This window comes from Arachis ipaensis, chromosome B1 (assembly GCF_059453495.1).
Source record: "Arachis ipaensis isolate K30076 ecotype BB chromosome B1, ASM5945349v1, whole genome shotgun sequence".
Taxonomy (NCBI): domain Eukaryota; kingdom Viridiplantae; phylum Streptophyta; class Magnoliopsida; order Fabales; family Fabaceae; genus Arachis; species Arachis ipaensis.
This window is the reverse complement of record NC_142436.1, coordinates 122,907,156-122,913,777: the sequence shown is the minus strand read 5'-3', so window position 1 is coordinate 122,913,777 and position 6,622 is coordinate 122,907,156. Positions and strand designations below refer to the sequence as shown.

The 6,622-nt window shown below is 42.1% G+C and overlaps 1 non-coding gene across 1 annotated transcript; it reads right to left on the bottom strand.

Moving 5' to 3' along the window:
- Positions 1–1,003: 1,003 nt before the first annotated feature.
- LOC148578209 (small nucleolar RNA R71) lies at positions 1,004–1,110 on the bottom strand. Its single transcript, XR_015903499.1, has one exon. It is a non-coding gene; the product is annotated as a small nucleolar RNA R71 (small nucleolar RNA).
- Between the last annotated feature and the right edge of the window lie 5,512 nt (positions 1,111–6,622).

Here is a 6,622-nt window from a genome sequence, read left to right as displayed (position 1 = left end):
ATTCCCCTTCATATAGCCTCTTAAACCAGCCTCCAAGCCTTCAGAAATGGGCCAAAAGAGCCCCAAAATCGTGAGTCACGTGCATTTTTAATGGAGGCATGCGCTGGGACCTGTGCGGACACATAGACGTGTGCGTCCGCACACTTTGCCAAATTTCCACTTGTGCGTACGCATAGAGGGTTGTGCGCACGCACACTTCATGATGCTCTGGAGTCACTCTGCTTGGGTTCTTGTGCGTACGCACAGGTAGCTGTGCGCACGCACGCATGCTGATTCCTTCTGTGCGTACGCACGGGTAACTGTGCACGCATGGCTGATCTCTCCTCCTTTGTTTTCTTCATGCTTTCTCCCAAATGCATGCTCCTCTTCCATTCCCACCAAGCCATTTCTACCTTATTCATCTGAAATCACTCACAAATAACATCAAGGTATCGAATGGAAGGTAAACGAAATAAAATTAGTCAAAATAAGCACAAAAGAGAATGTTCTCATAATCAAGCATAATTTATGGAGAAAGTACAAAAGCATGCTATTTTAGTGAATAAGTGTGAGTTTATGTGATAAAATCCATTCGAAAATCAAAATACACCGTCAAATATAGATTCATCATAGAGCTAACCCTGCTGGACAAGAGAGGAGAGTCTTGGGATTATACTTCAATCCAAATCCAGGAAATTGTGGTAGCAGCATTCAGAGGCCAACCATCCATGCTAACAATTTCGAATTGAAGCCTCAGCTCATAACTCTTGTCCAGAACAACTGTTCTTTTGGAGGAAGTGCACAAGAGGATCCTAATGAGCATCTCACTAAATTTCAAAGGATATGTGACACGGTTAAATCTAATGGTGTTCATCCTGACACCTATAGATTGCTACTGTTTCCATTTTCTTTGAGGGACAAAGCATCAAAATGGCTGGAATCATTCCCCAAGGAAAGCTTGACCACATGGAAAGATGTAATGAGCAGATTTTTTACAAGGTTCTACCCTCCACAAAGAGTAAACAGGCTAAGAACTAAAGTGCAGACATTCAGACAGCAAGATGGTGAAACTCTTTATGAAGCTTGGGAGAGATTCAAGGACTTGACAAAGAAATGCCCCCTGACATGTTTAATGAGTGGGTGCAAATTCACATCTTCTATGAAGGGCTGAATTGTGAATTAAGGAAGGATGTAGATCACTTATCTGGAGGTTCTCTAAACAAGAAGAAGACCATTGAAGAGGCCATTGATGTTATAGAGGCAGTGGCTGACAATAAGTATTTTTATGCCTCAGATAGGAGTAACAACAGGGGAGTCTTGGAATTAAACCATATGGATACAATCTTAGCCCAGAACAAGATGATTACCAAGCAACTAGCTGAGTTGACCAAGCAAATGGAAAAGACTCAGGCTACAGCTATCCACACTCAACACTCACCCCAAGAAGAATTGGAGACAGAAGAAGGAGCTAACTAGGAGGAAGCTAACTACCTTGGAAATTCATCTAGGCAAACTAATGATCCTTACTCTAAAACCTATAATTCTGGTTGGAGAAACCACCCAAACTTTGGGTGGGGGAACTAACAAAACTAAGGCCAAGACCACAGACCACACAATCCAACCAAGTATAACAATTCCACTCACCAAAATTCCAATAAAAAACCATACCATACCACACAAAACACCTATTCACAGCCACCATATCAAAGCCACAACAACCACTCTCAACACCCCAATTCCACCCAACCATCACCACATGATGAGGACAGAATGGCCAGGATGGAAGCTATGATTGCAAACCTTTGCAAGGAGTGTAAGGACATAAAAAAATTCAAGGAAGATGTGAGAGGGAGTATAAAAAGCCAAGGAGAGATTATTAAGAATCTAGAAGCTCAAATAGGACATCTCTCACAGCAGATTTCGAAGCCCACTGATAGATTCCCAAGTGACACTGAGAAGAATCCAAGAGGGGAAATGAAGAAGGTGAGATGGGAAGAGTGTAAGGTAGTTACATGATAAATCACTATTTTATGATTTATCTTGTGCTCAATTGAGTGTTTTTATCAATTCTTCACCCACTTATTCATAAGATTTGCATGGTTTTACAATTCCTTCCTTATTCCATGATTTATGTGAAAACATGTTTCCTATAACTTAAAAATATTAATTTTAATTATCCTTTATTACCATTCGATGCCGTGATCTGTGTGTTAAGTAATTTCAGGCTTCATAAGGCAGGAATGGCTTAGAGGACAGAAAGGAAACATGCAAAAATGGAAGAAACGCACAAAATGGAGTTTTGAAGGAAATGGCAGCGATGCGCACACATGGACGACACGGACGCGTGCCTCACGCAGAACACAAGCGACGCGCACGCATGGACAACGCGAACGCGCGCCTAGCAAGAAGCATGACCGACGCGTACGCGTGACTCATGCGTACGCGTGGCAAGGAAAATCTCCAATGATGCGCACGCGTGACCCATGCGCATGCGTGACGGACGCCACGTGCAGAAAATTGCAGAAAACGCCCCCAGCGATTTCTGGGCCCTTTTCGGCCTGAATTCAAGCCCAGAAACACAGAATAGAAGCTGGAGAATGAGGGAATCAAATCATTCATTTATCATTAATTCATTATTCATAACTTTTAGGTTTTCAGATGTAGTTTTAGAGAGAGAGAGAGAGGCTCTCTCCTTTCTCTTAGGTTTTAGAATTAGGATTTCTCTTAGTTTATGGTTATTTCTTCATTCCAGGTTCAGTGTTCCTTTAATTTATGTTTTTCTTCTAATTTTATTTACTCTATTACTTTAGTTGCTCTATTTCACTTGCTAATTACTTATGTTGCCACATTGGCTTATAAACTCTTCATGTTAGATTTGAATATTCTATTTAATGCAATTTGAGGTATTTCAGATTTATGATTGCTTTCTTCTATTTATGATATAAATAATTTGGATTTTCCCTCTTTGCTCTGGTTGAGTAATTGGTGATACTTGAGTTGTCAAACTCAGCTGTTGATTGAAAATTAGAATTTGCTGATTGATTTGGATCCCTCTAAAGCTAGTCTTTCCACAGGAGTTGATTAGGACTTGAGGAATCAAATTGATTAGTCCACTTGACTTCCTTTATTTAGTAAGGGTTAACTAAATGGGAGCAATAACAATTCTCATCACACCTGATAAGGATAACTAGGATGGGATTTCTAGTTCTCATACCTTGCCAAGAGTTTTTATAGTTATTAATTTAATTTCATGCCAATTTATTTTCCTTGCTTCCTATTTCAAAAACCCCCAAAAGATACAATTTCATAACCAATAATAAATCATACTTCCCTGCAATTCCTTGAGAAACGACCCGAGGTTTAAATACTTCGGTTATAAATTTTATTGGATTTGCTTTAGTGACAACCAAAACTTTTGTACGAAAGGATTCTTTGTTGGTTTAGAAACTATACTTACAACGGGAATTTATTTGTGAATTTCTTTACTAGCAAGAATCCATTCGTCAAAAATGGCGCCGTTGCCGGGGAATTACAATTGTGTGCGTTATTATTGGTTATTGTAAATATTTTATTTTGCTTGTTTATTTCTTTTTTATTTTTGTTTTTGATTTTAATTTTTATTAGTTACTATGAGTTCTCACCTCCGTCGCTTTTAGTTTGGTTCTAATGTTGTTGAAAGGAATGGAAGCTATAACAGGAACATGCATCATGGTCGAAACAATCACGGATGGAAGGAGCCACGAGGATCTGATCAACCCTTTCGGCAACAACACCTTCCGAGATACCATGGACAACGACCATTATACAATGCATGCCAAGACAATAGTTATGGTGGACCCCCTCGTGACAAACCGCCTCTACCAAATTACTATGGTCAAGAGTCATTCTGAGGTGAGTACCAAGATGATAGATATGGTGGACCCCCTTGTAGTTACCAACAAGCCCCATCATATGCCTATAAACCACCTCCTCAACATAGCTTTGAACCACCATACTCACAAGCCAATCACAACCATTCACCCCCATATGACCCTAACCTTTATCCACCCCAATTCCAATCCAATTACTCCCAAGAACCACCACTTCCATATGCACAATGTCCATATCCATCAACCCAAGAATCACAGGCTCACCTCAAGGAAACAGTAGATCAATTTAATGCAATCCTTCACCAACTGGAGCAAGCGATAAATCAATTAGCTTCCCGACGTTCGAGCACTCAAGGAACTCCTATGGCTTCATGTGGAGAATCTAATGAAGAACGTAGCATGAAGGAGACACTAGAAGCTCTGATTGACAGTACGGAGCATGACTTTGTACTGGAACAAGTACAGGAAGCTGAAATTATCAAGGAAGAAGAATTCGTTGAGGACTTAGGAGACGCTGAACCTCCATGGGAATCAAGAATTGTAGGGAATTCCGCCAAGACATTCGCAATAGATGCTAAGGAGGATAGTGCAGAACCCCCAAAGCATGAACGTTATGAAGAACTGGACGGAACAGATCAAGAAGCAAGTTTCCTTGATAATGATGATCGTGAACTAAGCTCTCCTAGTGATGAACTTTCATCCGTAATTGAATTCTTTGAGACTGAAGAATCTGCCCCAAGTGAATATGAAAATGATGTGGAGGTAGACTTTTCTCGACCTTCAACTTATGACTTGAGTGATAAGGAAGAAATCGAAGACTTTGTTAAGACGTGGTTGCAGTTGAAGAGATTTGTTAGGAAATGGAAGAATTCACAGTGGAGTACAAGGAAGTGGAGCTTGAAATACCACTGAAAACACCTCTCCCAAGGCCATTACCACCCAATACAAACTTCAAGTGGGTAAAATCCTTAGCCTTTATCTTTACCTTTCCACTTGAATATGGTTTGCTTGAAACCAATGGCCAGCTTAGAGCTCTTTGTGGCTTTAAGAGTAAAAGGGAAATGGTTAGTAATAGGAGCTGGCATCCAAGGTTCAATACGGTTCCACGCTCCAAATGGAAGTGCAAGGATTGGTATAGAGCTCGATTGAATGAATGTCGGGGGAAGTTTGGGTATCTCAGTGGAAATTCAGGTTGTGTACTGCCCGGTGGGAATAATGAAGATAACAACGAAGACGGGTACAAAATCAAGGTTTGGGATCCTGAAATTTATCCTGACAATCAATACTCTTTTGGAGCCTGAAAACCTGCTTTAACTTGCTCAAAGGCTTTACGTGCCTAGTTTGGGACCCCGGAGGCTATTGGAATTGCAAACTTTGGTGGAGATTCCTAGATGGGTTCAAGCACAAGCCACCATAACAGGAAGCTCTTCAAATGTCCAACTTAAGGACTTTAACTAAAAGTGCTTGGTGGGAGACAACCCACCGTGGTATGATCGTTCCTTTTCAATTTTTAATTTAATTTTATTTTGTTTATTTTTAGTTTAATTCTATTTTATTTTATGTTATTTTCCCTAGAATCATTCGTGACATCCGCATCTACATTTTGCATTCTGAATTTTCTAATAAAAAAAAAAAAATCACGCCACGCGTGCGCATGGGCCACGTGTGGGCATCGATTTCAAATCAGCGTATCAATCCAACGCCCAGAAAGTTGGGCTGGAATCGTGCGGCTAGTATGCTTTAGCCATAATTTGGGCCACGCATACGCGTCATTTTCATTTACACACACCACGCGTAAGCGTGGGCGACGCATACGCATCGCGTGAAAATTTTGCCCTCCCTAATTGAAACAGAGAGTTGCACCAAAACGACGCTGGATTTGTGCGTTTAGCACAATTCTAGTCGACGCGTATGCGTGCTCCACGCGTATGCGTCGTTTTCACTATCCCCCATTCATGCCTTCGCGTCGTTGCACATTCGCCTCACCGACGCTGTTGCGTGATCCACGCATTCGTGTGGATTTGAAATCACTTAACCCCCCGACACGGAAACCCTAACCCCAGCGTCACCTTTCCCCCTCCAACGTTCCACCTCTATCTCTCTCTTCTCCCTCCAACCTCCCACTGCCACTGCCGCCCAGCCCGCCGCAGCGCCGCCGTCACCACCTCCTCGCCCCCCTTCTTCTCTTTCCCCCTTCTCTTCTTTTTTTTCTTCTTCCCCTTCACCCCTCTTACCTCCCCTGCCTCCACCACGGCCGAACCAGACCCGCCGCCACCACCCAGACCGCCGACAATAACCACCCCAACACCACCCTCACCTCCTCGCCCCCTTCTTCTCTTCTCCCCTCCATATCTCTCTTTCACCCCTTGCCACCACCGCGGGACTCCCAGCACCGCTGTGCCGCATACCCTCGCCGCCGTGCCGCCCACCAGCACCACCACCTCACCACCCTCTCTCTGCACTCAATTTTTGTTACTGCGCGCACCAGGTTCCACTGCACTCTGATTCCTTTCCCGTTTCAGTTAGTTAGTTTGCATATTTTTCAAATTCTGTTCAAATTAGGATAGTTAGAAATGCATGTTCGTAGTGGATTTTAGGCGATTAGGTAGCTAGGATCTGGTTAGTGAATTTAGGTATGATAATTGTGCCATTCTTGCTACTTGCTTTATCTGTTTTGGAATTTTGAATTTGCTGTGCTAATGATGCTGCTCATATGCTGTTCATTACTGTTTAATGTTGTCTTCACATTATTCAATCTAAATTGCATTTCTTGC